At 38.1% G+C, this 18,599-nt stretch overlaps 1 protein-coding gene across 3 annotated transcripts in view; it reads right to left on the reverse strand.

The window, feature by feature from the left end:
• LOC106064170 (T-box transcription factor TBX3-like) overlaps window positions 1-18,038 on the reverse strand; it is a 119,617-nt gene extending 101,579 nt beyond the window's left edge. For 2 of the 3 annotated variants that reach the window (XM_056006732.1, XM_056006730.1), the window contains exon 1: window positions 17,447-18,038. The gene's annotated coding sequence lies outside the window, so the exon portion shown is untranslated. The remainder of the gene's footprint in view (window positions 1-17,446) is intronic. The other variant, XM_056006731.1, reaches the window with a different exon arrangement.
• Between the last annotated feature and the right edge of the window lie 561 nt (window positions 18,039-18,599).

Below are 18,599 nucleotides of genomic sequence, written 5' to 3' on the forward strand. Positions count from 1 at the left end.
CGGTTTTATCACTTACAAAGCCTGCATGATTATCTTTGGTGTTAGGATAAAAAAAAAAGTCTTCGTTTATTAATGTGATCGATGCTTTGAACTAAAGATGCGTTCTTTTTATCTAGTAAAAACTATTTCCCACATCACCCAGAGATCTAATGCTATAATCTGCTTGGAGCAGTGATATACCTGATGGGGGCTAAATTTCTACACATTTTTGTTCTTTTTCGCTGTTGTGAGAAACAGTGTTAAAAAAAAAACATGATTTCCAAGATCAGCATACGAAAAGTCATGACCTTAGAGGAACTGGAAGCTCACTGCAATGATCAAAATGGAGGCATATGTTTTGAGCACGGTTCTGTACGGCAGTGAGTCAAGGCCGACCTAGCAAAAGAGAGAAAATTAAATTCATTTCACTTGCACGGCCTCCGATTGATCTTGAAAATTACATGGCAATAAAAAGTGTGTAACACTGTGATACTCGCTAGAACAGATCTTTCCGGCATCTTTACAATCCTCAGACAACGCTGCATTAGCTTGATCAAGTCAGACGGACGTATCGTATCATGAAAGTCATCCTTTTTGGTCAACTAGTGACCTGCTCAAGAAAAATTAGTTGTCCCCACCTCCTATATGTGAATGTTATCACATGGGACCTTAAAGCAGTGGACATTGATGCTGAGTACTGGGAAGACATACCCTAAACTGGCACTATGTGGAGAGAGATGGTCACCAATAAAGCATTGGTTTCAGCTCTGGAAGAAAAGCGTGCCAAACGAAAATTGGCTGGCTCCTCTACCAAAAGCGAATGCCATCTTAACCTCCGACACATGTGGACGGGAGTGTCTTTTGACAGTAGGGCCAAACAGTCACATGAAAAAGTGCTCTACGAGACTGAATGAGGCCTACAACATATGTAGGTATTTGTGTATAAAGTACTAATATTCTGATGTGTAATATATATCAGAAGCACAAAAAAAAAAGGCTGAAGACGCTGCAATTGCTAGTGGGTATGAAAAGAACAAAAGAAATAACTGTGCCTTATGAATAGGTTTGAACAAAAGAAATAACTGTGCCTTATGAATAGGTTTGAACAAAAGAAATAACTGTGCCTTATGAATAGGTTTGAACAAAAGAAATAACTGTGCCTTATGAATAGGTTTGAACAAAAGAAATAACTGTGCCTTATGAATAGGTTTGAACAAAAGAAATAACTGTGCCTTATGAATAGGTTTGAACAAAAGAAATAACTGTGCCTTATGAATAGGTTTGAACAAAAAGAAATAACTGTGCCTATTGAATAGGTTTGAACAAAAAGAAATAACTGTGCCTTATGAATAGGTTTGAACAAAATAAGCATCTATGCTTAAGTAGTGTGTGGGTCAGCCAGGACTCATGGATTGATTTGCCAATGCTCTCGCATGCACACGAGCATATACTGATAACAAAAAAAGTAATATAGAGTATTACTGATAACAAAAAGTAATATAGAGCATCATAGATAAGTTTATTAACAATCCTTTTACCTCTTTTGTTCTTTTATTTTTAAATGCTAATATTTGTGCCCTGAGACTGCCAACTCGACTGTATACTACTATGTATAGAGATGTATCTTATGGAAAGTATTAGTCAAGAAGTTCTGGTGGGATTGAAAAAAAAAAAGTGGGGAGTGGTGCTTTACCTGTAATAGGTGCTAACATCAATCGTGGCCCACCGATATAAACTACCCCTCCCCTACATTCCAAAGTGGTCCAGGCTAAAGCAGTAGACTGGACTCAATGACATGATAGCTGAACTGATCTGCATATGATGAGATAAAATCTCTCTCTCTCTCTCTCTCTCTCTTTCTCTCTCTCTAACTCTGTGTTTTTCACTCATACTCTTTTTCTCTTTGTTTCTATCACACACTCCCTCTCTCTCTCTCGTCTCCTTCTATTCCTCCCTGTTATCTCCCTCCTCCCCCCTCCCCAGACCTGCTTTCCCATATCTCACAATTAAACAGTTATCAAGACAATGCGTGAACTCAACAAAAGATTTACAACTTAAGCGTTGCACTGAGTGACACCCTTCGTTGCACTGAGTGACACCCTTCGACCCACATGCTTAAAACATATCCCCTCCCCACCCCACTCCCTACACACATTCCCTACCACACTTTCTCCATCGCATGGTTTTGTTCTTGACTTTGGCGCCCCCACCCCTTTCTCCCCGCCACATCAAAACATCGACATTCACTTTTTTAATTATTTATAACCGTTAGCTCTAACCCCCCTAATGGAGGTGTCACTCCGGGTGCAATGGTCCGTTCAGTCGAGTTACGGGATAGTCTCCCACGGGGCGAAACAAAACCGAATGTCAAAAATGCAACAAGAAAATTGATTCGTTTTTTGTTATGTTCCTGAAATCATTCTTCTGGTGTTGAAACTGATCTAAAAAATGTATATCAAATTCGAAAAGTAAATCTGGAAAAAAAATAATAGTCTTTAATTTTGAACAAGTATTTTACACAAATGGAGGGGTTATACACTGAGAGCCCAAAGATTGATGAGAATAGATGGTGGAGGAGAATAAAAATAATCCAAATTGTGGCGCCCCAACGGCCTTACAAAGAACTGAACAGGTGAGGATGAATAGACAGACAAACAGACAGACAGATTTTTATTTTTAGATGTAACAATAAAAGGTTATCTTGGTACTGGCTCTAAAGTTAGATGAACGCTTTAAAAACAAATTGTTTGAATAAAAAGTAGGACTGGATAGCAACAAGATTTAAATGAATAAACAAAACAAAAAAAAAACGAAATAATATTTATATTTCTATTGTTTGATCCGACAGTGAGTGCAGTGGATGCCAGATCTAGGTCTAGATACAGACTCCGTAACCAAAGTTACTTCGACCTAGACAGGATACATGTATACCTGACAGCACTGAGCAAAAACAAAAAAAAATAGTCCTAAAAATAAATTTTAACAAAAAAACAAATACATTAAAAAAACAACAACCTTAGAGGAAGTGTATTTGTATCAATTAGTTTGGATTCAGTCATATCATTAAGTTTGAAATAAACCCAGACCTACAACAATAAATCTGTGTAATTAGAAATATGTTTACCAGCTAAAGGAGGAGTGGAGGGGGGTATCTGGAAAAAGGTTTGAAAATACGCTCTGTTTCTTTCACTTGTATGAACCAGTTTGGGGGAGGAGGTAGGGGGGATCTGGGTGACCTTTTTTTTAAAAAAAAAAAGGCAAGTGACCTGATTTCGAACTCTACGTCTAACCATTGTACCCTGGGGGGGGGGGGGTGCTTACGAAAACAGGATTTAATAGTTATTAACAAACTTTTGTTTCTACAAATAATAAAGGGGACTAATTCCACTTATACACCTTATCAGTCAAGTACACTTTCTTTCCTTTTTTGAGATACCAAACAAAATAATTAATTAATAATAATTAACTATTAACTAATTAGTTAATTTTATTTTTTTTTGTGTTGGCTGTAAAAGAAATAATTGTGCAAAATTGGGTGTGGGAGAAATTGCGTGTACAAACGTTTTACCAGACAGACAGGCACGGTGAGTTGATAATATCAACTTGATATAAGCTTTGTAAAAAAAAAAGTGAAATTGTTGATTTAACATGCAAAAGATAAATGTTTGTATTTTGTAGTGCATAACTTCTGATATTTCTAAGCCTGCTTTTTTCTTTAAATCTTCATTACTTACTAAAGTTATAGGCGGACTCTTATGGGGCCGCCTCCGAGTTTGTGTAAAACACAGACTCTCTTTTTAAACTTGTTTATTTATTGCAATGATTAAAGAATGATGGTCTTTGAGATATGAGTTACCAACTGCCTCATCTGTATGTCACAGTGACAATAAGCCCATAAGTCTATGACATGTCACTAGTACACACACTGCTGTCATGTCGAATCAGACATTGTAATTTGTCTGGTGCAAATAGTGTGACATTAAATAATGTCCAAGTTAAGAATAATAATTAACATGTTAAAATTATTTAACCCCAAAATCTAGAAACTAGGTCAGGTTCGTCAAGATGGCTGTCTAGACGGAAGTGTCGCGCGAGATTCGCATTATGAACTTTAATACGAACAGAAGTGCAATATAATAATAATAATAATAATAATAATAATTGTTTCACTTTAACGAAACTCGACCCTGGCAGTGCTAGAGAATGATCACTCGTTCGTCTCTAACATAATGATAAAAAGAATCATAATCAAAATCATAATAAGATCTGTCTTCGAGTCTGAAGATTAATGAAGAGTGCAGTATTTCCTGTGACTACGCAGCCCCAGATGTGACCTGCATATTTTGCCACATCTGACGCTTAACCATTGTCCACCGTTGGCCGTTTTAGATTCTTTTCATCAGGTTTCTCTCAGACCGTACGGCAAAGTGTCCAATGTGTTCCATCTTCGACGTCTACTGTCCCATACAAAAACAAAAGAAATAGCCATAACAGAGCTTCTTTAATAATAATCATAATCATAAGCCAATAGGGCTCCACAGTCACATGAAAAACTGTTGTATGAGATAAACCATAGCCGTTCTGCGAGATGAACCATAGCCGTTCTACGAAGATAAACCATAGCCGTTCTACGAGATGAACCATAGCCGTTCTACGAGATAAACCATAGCCGTTCTACGAGATAAACCATAGCCGTTCTACGAGAAAAACCATAGCCGTTCTACGAGATAAACCATAGCCGTTCTACGAGATGAACCATAGCCGTTCTGCGAGATGACCCATAGCCGTTCTACGAGATTAACCATAGCGTTCTACGAGATAAACCATAGCCGTTACGAGATGAACCATAGTCGTTCTACGAGATTAACCATAGCCGTTCTACGAGATAAACCATAGCCGTTACGAGATGAACCATAGCCGTTCTACGAGATTAACCATAGCCGTTCTACGAGATAAACCATAGCCGTTCTACGAGATGAACCATAGCCGTTCTACGAGATAAACCATAGTCGTTCTACGAGATAAACCATAGCCGTTCGACGAGATAAACCATAGTCGTTCTACGAGATGAACCATAGCCGTTCTACGAGATAAACCATAGTCGTTCTACGAGATGAACCATAGTCGTTCTACGAGATAAACCATAGCCGTTCTACGAGATGAACCATAGTCGTTCTACGAGATGAACCATAGTCGTTCTACGAGATAAACCATAGCCGTTACGAGATGAACCATAGCCGTTCTACGAGATGAACCATAGCCGTTCTACGAGATAAACCATAGCCGTTCTACGAGATAAACCATAGCCGTTCTACGAGATGAACCATAGCCGTTCTACGAGATAAACCATAGTCGTTCTACGAGATGAACCATAGCCGTTCTACGAGATAAACCATAGTCGTTCTACGAGATAAACCATAGCCGTTCTGCGAGATGAACCATAGCCGTTCTACGAGATGAACCATAGTCGTTCTACGAGATAAACCATAGCCGTTCTACGAGATAAACCATAGCCGTTCTACGAGATGAACCATAGTCGTTCTACGAGATGAACCATAGTCGTTCTACGAGATAAACCATAGCCGTTCTACGAGATAAACCATAGCCGTTCTACGAGATGAACCATAGTCGTTCTACGAGATGAACCATAGTCGTTCTACGAGATAAACCATAGCCGTTCTACGAGATGAACCATAGCCGTTCTACGAGATTAACCATAGCGTTCTACGAGATGATCCATAGCCGTTCTACGAGATAAACCATAGCCGTTCTGCGAGATAAACCATAGCCGTTCTGCGAGATGAACCATAGCCGTTCTACGAGATGAACCATAGCCGTTCTGCGAGATGAACCATAGCCGTTCTACGAGATGAACCATAGCCGTTCTGCGAGATAAACCATAGCCGTTCTGCGAGATGAACCATAGCCGTTTTGCGAGATGAACCATAGCCGTTCTACGAGATAAACCATAGCCGTTACGAGATGAACCATAGCCGTTCTACGAGATTAACCATAGCCGTTCTACGAGATAAACCATAGCCGTTCTACGAGATGAACCATAGCCGTTCTACGAGATAAACCATAGTCGTTCTACGAGATGAACCATAGCCGTTCTACGAGATAAACCATAGTCGTTCTACGAGATAAACCATAGCCGTTCTGCGAGATGAACCATAGCCGTTCTACGAGATGAACCATAGTCGTTCTACGAGATAAACCATAGCCGTTCTACGAGATAAACCATAGCCGTTCTACGAGATGAACCATAGTCGTTCTACGAGATGAACCATAGTCGTTCTACGAGATAAACCATAGCCGTTCTACGAGATAAACCATAGCCGTTCTACGAGATGAACCATAGTCGTTCTACGAGATGAACCATAGTCGTTCTACGAGATAAACCATAGCCGTTCTACGAGATGAACCATAGCCGTTCTACGAGATTAACCATAGCGTTCTACGAGATGATCCATAGCCGTTCTACGAGATAAACCATAGCCGTTCTGCGAGATGAACCATAGCCGTTCTACGAGATGAACCATAGCCGTTCTGCGAGATGAACCATAGCCGTTCTACGAGATGAACCATAGCCGTTCTGCGAGATAAACCATAGCCGTTCTGCGAGATGAACCATAGCCGTTCTGCGAGATGAACCATAGCCGTTCTACGAGATGAACCATAGCCGTTCTACGAGATGAACCATAGCCGTTCTACGAGATGAACCATAGCCGTTCTGCGTCTAAAGGAGCCAAAAAAAAAATGAGTTCATGGAAGGGGAAGAAGATTTGTTTCTGAAGCTCAGTCATGGCAGTGTAGAGTATGACTGTATAATATTCAATACTGTAATGATTATAATAATAATAATAATAATATTGGTGATGGTGATACAACCATACACATTAGGTTGCAATTAACATAAATTTGAACAACTGTAAACTGCTTGTGAGACCCACGGTTAACGAGGGTGTCATGTGGCCAGAACAACGACCAACTCCCTTCACTTTCCCTAACGAACATCATGTATCCATTATAGCCACCTAAAGATCCCGAATTTGAAAATCCCACTCTTTACCAGGATTCAAACCCTGGGCCCATCGGTTCTAAAACCAAGTGCTTTACCATTCAGTCACCGCGCCCCCCTAAAGAAACGTAAAATGTAAAATACTCTGTACCAAAAAATGCATCCTATGCCTGGGATAAGAAATGGTAGAGGGGATTACGCTTTGGGCTGTCGTCAAGATGAATCTGAGTTCGACTCCTGCCCGCTGTCATCTCGTGCTGTCCTGAAAGAGGTTTCGGGCTAGGTTACGTGATAATTTGCATTTCGGAAGCAACGTCCGAAACACACAAACTAAAACAAGGACTTCAGAATCAAGACAATATCAACACTAACACAAGGACTGCAAGGAATCAAGACAATATCAACACTAACACAAGGACTGCAAGGAATCAAGACAATATCAACACTAACACAAGGACTGCAAGGAATCAAGACAAAATCAACACTAACACAAGGACTGCAAGGAATCAAGACAATATCAACACTAAAACAAGAATAGTTACAACAATGCTATTAGTTAGACCATTATTATAATGTGCTTTCTTTGTTCTCAACTAGGAAAAAAACAACACAATGAAAATACAACAGACACAAAATAGAGCCGTGAAATTTATTAACAAACTAATATTCACATTTGATTAGAGAAACATCTTTAGTAAAATCACTAAATTTAGAGACACTTCAGGACAAAGAAGAAAAGTTAAAGTAGCAAAAATATATAAAACATTGGACACTCATTCACAAATACAAAAAAACAAATTCAGAAAGACACAAAGATAAAGGAACGTTTCTCATTCCATATGCTAGGACAAACTTCTACAGGTGCTCAGGGCCGGGCTTTGATAATCGGAGGTCCTAGTTGAAGTGAATTTAGTGGCTCCAAATGAAACAGAAAAAAAAAAATAAATAAACATAAAAAAAAAATCACGCAATTTGTTTCAAACATAGAGGCTAGTGAGCTTCAACAATAACATTGAGCTAACATTTGGGCTAACATTGGGCTAACATTGGGCTAACATTGGGCTAACATTGAGCTAACATTGGGCTAACATTGGGCTAACATTGGGCTAACATTGGACTAACATTGGGCTAACATTGGGCTAACATTGGGCAAACATTGGGCTAACATTGGGCTAACATTGGGCTAACATTGAGCTAACATTGGGCTAACATTGGGCTAACATTGGGCTAACATTGGACTAACATTGGGCTAACATTGGACTAACATTGAGCTAACATTGGACTAACATTGGGCTAACATTGGGCTAACATTGGGCTAACATTGGGCTAACATTGAGCTAACATTGGGCTAACATTGAGCTAACATTGGGCTAACATTGGGCTAACATTGGGCTAACATTGGGCTAACATTGGGCTAACATTGAGCTAACATTGGGCTAACATTGGGCTAACATTGGGCAAACATTGGGCTATTTCTTCTCTAAAATATTGGTTTGAGTGCTGTGCGAGGTCACCAATCGGAGACAACCTAGTTTGCTTATGCCTAAGGTCGGCCCTGAGGTGCTTCTTCTTTCCTAGTGCTATTAAACCATAATATAGGTTGCCTGAATCAGACAGTAAAAACCAACGATTTGACATATTCTAAATCACAGATTAACATGCATGAAAATAAATGGATAAAGGTCTACGAGTAGTACGAAATTATTTTCTTCCTATAACAAACGTCTGTAATTTATAAGATAAGATGAAAACACATTATTCAAAGTTAATGATCACACAGAGCAAAAAGAATCATCCCAGAGAAAAATGTTTCAAACCTAAGTACAGTACTAGGTACACATGGAGGCGCGGTGGCTGAGTTGTAAAGCGCTTGACTTCCGAGCCGGGGGTCCGAAATCCTGGTGAAGACTGATATTTTTAATTTCGGGATCTTTGGGCGCCCACCCAGCTTTAATGGGGACCTGACATTAGTTGGGGAAACGTAATGGCGGTTGTTCGTTGTGCTGGCTACAGATAGAGATGACCTTTACATCATCTGCCCCAAGGTCCGAAAGGGGAACTTTACTTACTTTTACTAGGTACACACACGAAACAATTATTTACAAACACCTTTTACAATTCTCAGAAACATAATTTTGTTTAATTTCCTAGGACAAATTCATTTAAGTGGTCTATCTTTGCAAATACCATTAGATCAAGAAGCCATTGCTTCTATTAGTAAGGAACAGCAAAGGATTTTCTAAGCGTTTAAATCTGAAATTAACACCAATGACTAGATTAACATGAATGCAATAGCATACTTTAAAAAAAAAATACGTCTGTAACTTATAAGACAAGACGATACTTGATGCTGAGTTTGAAATTCCTTCATTTCTTTCTTTCACGTGTGAAGTTTCATTAAAAATATAAATAGGCCTATTAGCTGGACATTTAATATGTTGCAAGTTTATAACGAACTCCTTATATTGATCTCAATAAAACTAATTAGACATTCAATCGCTGAGGGAATTTCGGACACGGAAGACATACAAGTTTTTTTGTTAAATGTCAAATGTCATGAGAATGACATAACAAAGCTAATGAATCAGTCATTCAACTTGTTGTAGTTATTTCTTTTACGACGTCCAGATGTGGATGTAATAGTCAAAGGTTCAAATGAAAGGAAAAACATTCACTGTTTAGAAACAACAAACGTAGAGATCATAATGAATGGTGCCTTTCCTGCCCTGATTTATCATCTCTTCGTCCGTCCGTCCGTCCGTCTATCTATGTATCTATCTATCTATATATTGATATGTCTGTCTGTCTGTCTATCTATCTACCTATCTATCTATCTGTCTGTCTGTCTGTCTGTCTGTCTGTTTTTCTGTTGGTCTCTCTTTCTTTATTTCTGTCTGTCTGACAGTCTTTCAGTCTATTTATCTGATATAACGTAACAAATACGCAATGAATGTGTATATAAAGACTCAACTCTTTTCTTGTGGGCGGACAAGATTTCTCTTTTTTTATTCTTTATATGTGACGTGGTAGTCAGCCATTTTTAAGCTATATATAGATACACACACATACACGCACACACACACACATTATATATATATATATAAATAAATATATATATATATATATATATATATATATATATATATATATATATAATGTGACATTGGTCGCCCAGACCACACAGGACATGTCACATGATGCAAATGACTTTCACTCATCGCCTGTTGCTTAAGTTCACCAACGAATGGAAACAAGAGAAGCGGGGGGGGGGGGGGGGAGGGAGGGGCAGCTATACACGGCGAATAAAAGACACACTAGCGCAACTACCTGTAAACACACACACGACACAATAAATCTCTTGTAATTAGGTCGAGAAAGTTGAAGCTTGAGAGTAAAATAGTCACGCATCTTAATCACAAAAAAACTTTATAAAGATTTTAAAAATAAAGGCGGAAGCTGCTAAGCAAGGTAGGAGGAGAATTCAATTAGTACAAGTCATTAGTGGTCATGTAGGTCAACTAGCACTGGAGCTAATAAGATAAGATAAGATAGAAATCGAGCCTTGATTCAATGATAAGTACAAGTCATTAGTGTTCATGTAGGTCAACTAGCACTGGAGCTAATAAGATAAGATAAGATAAGATAGAAATCGAGCCTTCATTAGTACAAGTCATTAGTGGTCATGTAGGTCAACTGGCACTGGAGCTAATAAGATAAGATAAGATAAGATAAGATAAGATAAGATAGAAATCGAGCCTTGATTCAATGATTAGTACAAGTCATTAGTGGTCATGTAGGTCAACTGGCACTGGAGCTAATAAGATAAGATAAGATAAGATAAGATAGAAATCGAGCCTTGACTTGGTTCCTAACTCTCAACCATTTTCATTGGATTTTCAATCAAATGACCACAAGAGCCTTTAATTGTTCTCACTGCCGCCAACGCGGAAATAGGAATGATAAATCTTTGCTAGTAAAAAAAAATATCTTTTCTGATTACGCCAAAGCGTAAGCAACTGTTTCTTTGCAATGCGTTTTAATTAATTAACTTTTTTTTTTAATCAACCCCCTATGAATAAAAAAAAAAGCTTTTTAATATTTTGTCTCTGAAAAAAAAAAATTGGCCGGAATCGGAACTCCTGAACATGAACGGTCTTCAATACAAATCAGATAACTCGAGTTCATATAGTGTATATTAACAATTACACTCGCGTCCTGTTCAAAGTAATCGCATTAAGAGTAATGATCGTATTTATGAAGAAGCTAAATTGCTGAGCTGTCACTAATTCCTTCGACAAAGTCTTATTACATTGGTGTCAGAAGCAATGCTATATGGAAGGAGGAAGATAAGGAGATAGTCGTATAACTTTAGCCGGGAAAGAGTTGCGTGTTGTTGTTGTTTTTATACACCAACAGGATAAATAATATAAAAAAAAGGGGGGGGGGATCCTTCTAGCGCCCACACATCCACATCTACTCCATCATCCACTTTCTTATTGCACCACTAGCATCTCGTGTACTGATGACTTATCGTGTATAATAATAATTGAGATAAGTATGGCGATTACATTGGGAAATGGCGGAGGTATTGAGCGCCACTTAACGGCAATTGAGGCAGACGATCCCGCCTGATCCATGGCGAAATTATTTGACTTCCTCCTCTCATTATCTCCCCCTCTTTGCCCCCAAACCGTTGTAATCTTTTCTTTTTGTTTGTGAGCGTGTTTGTTTGCGAGTGCTAGAGTTTGTCGGTAGCCTACTGTTCTTGTTTTCAATGCTTTATTATAATGTCATTTTCGAATTTTAAAGTAGGTAGCCTTTTGTTTGCATAAGGAAGCTTGGCATACATTTTTTTTTAAACTTAGATTCAAATTATTATAATTCATATGTCCTTTTATGGCTTACTAGGTTTTCATTGTCGTCTTACTTGTGGACCTGGATCCTCCTTAACCGTTCTGCTCATGGAGGGAGGGGGGGGTGCAAGCTCTCTCAAGAGATGGGTCACTTGCGACACCGGCAGCCTCTTCCCAGTTAGTACCTGCGGATTTTTTTGTGTTTTAAGATGGTGCGACATCAAACACACAATAATATAAATCACAGACTAAACAATGATACAATGCTGTATATATATATATATATATATATATATATATATATTGTACTTTTCAGAAAGTATATTAATTTTTTTCTTGTCGTTATGGTAATGCCACGGTGAAGCTCCGGGTCATACGGGTTTAAATAAAGGAAGCTGATTCTTGCTCTCTAGGCCGGGATTTCATGAAACATTTTACTTAAAAAATATATATCTTTTACTAATAGCTTTTTATTTTTTCATGAATCTCGTATTTCAGGCTTTGTATTTTTTAAATTGCTTTTTTTATTGTTGAAATGTAAAGTATTTTTGGTGTACTTTTGGTATGAAGTCCCTGCAGCAATTACACATTATAAGAATACTTCTTACTTCCCTTTAAGCTGTTAGATACTACATGATAGTACCAGTAAATAGAGTCCTAACGGAACGGAACTAGTACCACTACTACACGAAATCTCATAATTTAATGGCTCAGTGTTTGACCAGATCAGTGAAATTGCCTGTGATATTCATTCGACTCTCCCTTTGCTTCCTATTCACGTACTTCCGAGAACAACAAAATGTAACTCTCCGAAGCTTTCTCTAGAAAGTCAAGTGTCGTACAAGTTACGATTGTATTAAGTTTTAAGTTTTTGATTTTCTTAACCGCGTGCTTCCATTCTAGTCATTTTTATTTTTTTATCAATGTGAAAGAGAATCAGCCTCTCCTGTCAATTCAAAAATTGTCATCCTAACTGATGCTTCTAGCACTACTATATAGTGTTAAACCAGTTCTGTCAAAACTTTTATTTCTCTGGAGGGGGAAGACGTATACTTTCAAAACTATTTTAATAAAAAATGCAATCCTGTGCGCCTTATGCACAATGGGTAGAAGTTAAATAGGCCCGGAATCAACGCGTCATGGGCCTCGTATAGCCCGCAGGCCCGTAATTTGGGTTTAACCTTCAGTAAATAATGAGAGGCCGGAACTGGCCCCCAGAAGACATAGAAGAAAAACATACGTATAGCTGACTGACCTGGAAAACCACTGCGAAGTTTATCTTGGGTTATCTCAAGATCTGACCAAAGCGTAATAATAATATGTATAGTTACATTATGGCAATCACGCACACTCCAAGTTTTTTTTTTTTTGTTTCTTCCACTTAAGTTTAAAACCCCAAAATTTCCAAGAAAAAAAAAATTAAACTTCTATAACCTAATCAGTACTTCCTGTCTAAGTCTGGGGAAATCCTGTCAAGGGTTTATTATCATTATTATCGTTGTTGTAATGAGCTGGGCTATTGAAAGATCGCCATGGGTGTCTCAGTGGTCAGTTTTAACGTGTTGGTAGTGCTACTGTGGGAGGAGAATGCAGTGAGATTTATAACGAATATTCACATTTGACTAGAGTAACACCTTCAGTAATATCACTAAATTTAGAAACCCTTCCGGAATGAAGACTTAAAAGTAAAGTAGCAATTATACATAAAACACTGAACCATAATCTTCAAATACAAAATACAACATCTAATAAAATACTCAGAAAGACACAAAGATAAAGGCACATTCTTTGTTCCATATCCTAGGACAAATTTGTACAAATGCTCCGTCTTTCCTAATGCTATTAGAGCATGGAATGGGTTAGTCAGGAAAACCAATGACGTGGCAGAATTGAAGTCGTTGATTGCATGACTAGATTGACCTAGGAACACGGGTAGGACGTAATCATATTCTTTTGTGAAGTACCGTGCGTATTTCATAAGATTTAAAATCCTGATGTTTACATAAGATATCAAGTTATATTTGCATAGTTGTTAATAAAATTTCAATTATCTACACAATACAATTCGCATTATTTACATGACTGTGAAATCAGTTCCTTTATATGGCACAGAAACTCGGAGAGTAATAGTAATACAAGCAAGCTCCAAGCCAGTGGCGTAACTAGGAATTTGCCATCATTTGGTAGGCACGGAGAGGGCTTGACCTTTTTGGGGGGCCCTGCATTTTGCGTAATATTTAATGTAAAAAAACAACAACACTCATTTGGGTCCCCCCTCATGTGGGGGCCCGGGGAGATGTTCAAATTCTCCCCCTTTCCCCCCCCCCCCCCACCCTAGCTACGTCTCTGCTCCAAGCAGTCCTACACAAACGCTTGCGGCCTATAATAGATGCTAAGATGGCCGAACAAAATTTTTTAACAACCGTATGTGGGGAAACAACCCAGCTAACACCAACAAAAAAAAAAAAAAAAGAGCTAGCAATCAAACGAGTGGGGGCTGGGTGTTGGGCAGACAATGAACAGCAAACAGCATTGTAAAGCAGGCTGGAACCCAAAAGGGGAAGAGAAAAGCTGGAAGACAAAAGCAGACATGGAGAAGATCAGATGACCAAGAACCAAAGATGGCGGAATGGACATGAACCCAACTTACGGAAAAGGCCCTAGATGACGTGGTACAGCTGTGGACCTATGCTTCCAAGATTCCTGTAACTGCTAAAAGCAAAGTCTAGTTTATGTCTATGGCCATATGAGAAGATCTTCGGGGCCCGCAAAGACCTTCTTTCAGGGAAAATACCAGGAAACAGAAGAAGAGGCAGACAGAGCAAGCGATGGGAGGACAACATGAAAGAATGGACGGGCCTGCCATTGAAAGAGGTTTTAACTTAAGGCAAAAGACAGAGAGGAATGGAGAAAGACGGTCGACAAGTCTTGCCTGGTGCCCCAACGGTCCAACAGACTAAGAGACAGGTAAAGGTAAAAGTTTAATGACTGGTTTGAAATAAGGCTTTTTTCCCTACTATCACGTGATATTGTTTGTTTGTTTTGTAATTATTTCTTTAAAACGTTTTTATTGGTGATAATTAGTTGAATACATTCTTAAAGATAATTACTATTTTTAATACATCAATGCAGATGATTAATGCTGTATTTAATATAAATGTCATCTAGCGAGGGTCTAATAGCACTATATACAGGGACGGATTCATCTATAGGCAATACAATCTCTTGCTTAGGGCCCCCCCAAGAAATATTTAGCACTTTCATATAATTTCTGATCGTATAAAGGATCCAATATCTCAGAGAGTTAAGGTTACTTTCAAGTCTAAATAAGGCACTGCCTATAAGGTAAATCCTGCCCTGCATAGTTTTATTTAAAGGCGCAACGTGGACAAGAAGAATGTCTTACATTCAGTGAAATAAAGGTTTGTTTCGTACAATTTAAAACTGAAAAATAAATAAGAGATACTTTTTTATTTATTTATTATTATTATATATATATTTTTTTTTTGGAACTAACGTTTAAGTGGAACTGGGCAGTTTGTTTGTATTTATTATTTATACATTTATATATTTCATGGCTGCTAACATTTCATATTTTTTATAATCTTGTTATAAATTAGAATTTGAGAACAAATGTGTTATTTTAAGAGTCTTTTGTCATGTCTCTGGTATATAAACTTCTATTGTTAACATTTGGAACAATGACTAGACAATAAAAGAAATATAGACTATTAGATAGATGTCATCACTGCTCTGTAAAACAGAATAGAATTGAAGTACGAAACGATGTGGGCCATAGGCATATGACATATGCTGACATATGCTGACATACGCATAGACATAGTTCCCCCCCCCCTTTTCTCTTCTATTCTTAGGAAAGATGGTATGGGGTTCTGTCCATTAAATCATTGATACACCTGTACTTAAACGACCTTTATATGTGATACAGCATTAATCATCTGCATAGGTGTATTACAAACGTTTAATTATCCTTAAGAATGTATTCAATTAATTATCACCAATATAAATGTATTACAGAATTAATTAGTCATACCAAGTCGTTGTTTTCGTGTAGTCACTAAACGTATCTGTGTCTTGTGTGACTGTGTTTACTTTTTTTTGTGTAATGTGTTTTTGATAAGAAACAGAGTCAATTTGATCACATTCAATTCCCAATAAGGATCAATAAATCAGTATTAGTCTTTAAATACTAATTATCCTTCAGAATATTTATAATAATATTAAACTTTAAATCAGCAATTGAAATAGATTACAATATTAATTATTCATGCCAATGCATTATTGAAATATTCAATATGCAAATTTAGTAAAGTTGAAATAATCCTTTAAATTAGGAATATAGTAAATTATTGCCAGTTACCTTACACATGCTTACCCAAAACTCACAATAATGTATTTTTTATTGCTGAATGTGTCAAAGAACTATTGGACTTTACTAGTAAATAAAGACATTGACCTTCAAAACTTCGGAGATCAGGCATTTCGTGTGAGATGTGGATTATATGGCTTAAAATGTATGCGGACTTTCATGCGTCTAGGGCAGGAAAAAGGACAAGCAAATGAAAGCAAGAACTATGAACAATTTCTGAACAAAGCTTTTACATTTCTTGTTGTGTTACCATAAAATTCGTTTTTTTTTTTTTTTGTTTTTTTTTTTTTTTTTGCAATGTATTTTTTGGATAATAAAGTGGGAAAAAAATATTGCTTGTACTCCTAAATCTACCATATAATGACTAAGTGATGAACTTCAGCGGTAATAAGAACAGTGTATCCGAGTGTGAACTATGTATAACTTTTCAATAACCTTGACTGCTCAACAGTACTACATGGTCTGGACGTGGATGCGTTAACCTGTTTGTCTTGTGTGTTAGTGTAAAGGAAAGTATAATCAGAATAAACCATTTTAAAAAATTGATGTTTCATTCATATATATGCAATACGAAAGTATTAGAAGTATTTCCAGTATGGTGACGTGCACAGGCGCATTAATATAAGACTATTGTCTATTGAAAGTCGCTTAATTATATAGTTCTGTTTATATCATTGGTTACAGACTTTTATCAAGACCAGGGACATTTTAATTCCAGACACGTCATGGACTGCGTGGATGCAAACCATAATGGTCGAGTCTGGTGGAACCAAGGCTTTGCGGTTCGTTACTATACGGGTACCGTAGGCGGTGGTCTTGACGGACCGCATTACTCGGCGCCACGCGCTGTAGTTTTAGCACCACTGGTATATGTAAACATTGTTGACAAATAGTTTTTTTTTTTTAATTTAAGAAGAAAAATTAAGGAAAGCAAAAATAATAATAACATTGAAAAAAAATGTGGAAAGAGAAACGGTGGGTCACAAGGGGAAAATATAGAAGTAAAAGAGAAAGAGAGAGAGAAAGAGAGAGAGAGAGAGAAGGAGAGAGGCGGAGAAAAAAAGAGAAACAATTAGGAAAAAAATAAAGAAATAAAAAGAAGAAATATAGATAAGAATAAGAAAGATCTAGATGATGAGGAATTGACAGCAAGAAAGAGAGAGTGAGAGAGAGAGAGAGAAAAAGACGGAGAGTATTACTCACTGTTCAATTACAGGACACGCAATCCACAAACCTCGTTAGTACGTGTGATTAGCCAGCGATGGATCCGTTGGCAGCCTCCCCTGATAATCTGCCTGCAGTGGTCATCATCCGTGAAACATTAGAAGTATTAATCTCCGAGGGCGCCAAAACAGTGAAGGCCGCTCAGACACACACGGTATAAATCTAGATCTAGCACGCACGCGAGCGTAGACCTAGCCCTTACAATAGTCACAACTTCGGTAAAGCTGTAAATTTTGTTGTTTTTAATTCCAGCCAAGTCCGCACTTCAAACAAATGTCAACTGCTATGGAAGTTTATAAACAGAAATTATCGACTTCAATAACAACAGCTTCAAAAATGTTTTTTTTTTTTTAAATTAAATCTTTAAGGTAGACAAAGTAGAATGTAGTAAGTAGAAATTCCTATTCACAGGTTCAGATTACAGGAGCAGACGATCGTTGTTTTCGTGTTCCCGCGTGAATAATTAATTAATCATTATAATTATCATTTCGAACAGATAAAGAAGATTCTTAGCACAAAGGAGAAATTCGAATTCTTCCCTTTGTTTTTCTCTGCTGTTGAGACTTCACCATAGCCGATGACGGCAAAAAAAAATAAAAAAAAATGGAAGACAGTCCCCCCCCCCCACTCCCCCATCTTTTTTTCGCCGCCATTATTTGGCTTCGCAGGCGGCCTTTCTTCGCCTCGTTTCTGCAACTGTAAAACTGTTAGTGATTGGCCGGGCCAGTGTCGAGGAACCAATCGGGTGATAAGTAGGCGGGATTTCGGGAGCCTTGGCCGCGAGCTCAGGCGCTCTAGGTGTTAGCTGGTGGGTAGTCGAACCTAGCTCGAAGGGGGATAAGGGGGGGGGGAATAATGTTGAAGGCTTTGGGGGGGAGGGGGTAGTTTGGGCGGCGCGTCAATTTCGGTTGAAAAAAATTGGGAGGGGGGGGAATCTTGCTGAACTAAGGAGAAGGGGTGGAGAACAATAAGGCAAGAAATAGAGAAAAAGAGAGTGGTTGGCGTGGTGGGAGGGGGGAGGGGTTCGTGAAATAACGGAGGAAGGTGGGGGAGGTCTAGGTGGTGAAGCAAGGTGGAGGGAGGGGCGCCGTGTCAACATTGTTTGAAGAACGTGAAGAAAGGCTATGACTGG

Source organism: Biomphalaria glabrata, chromosome 12, assembly GCF_947242115.1.
Source record: "Biomphalaria glabrata chromosome 12, xgBioGlab47.1, whole genome shotgun sequence".
In the NCBI taxonomy this organism is placed as follows: domain Eukaryota; kingdom Metazoa; phylum Mollusca; class Gastropoda; family Planorbidae; genus Biomphalaria; species Biomphalaria glabrata.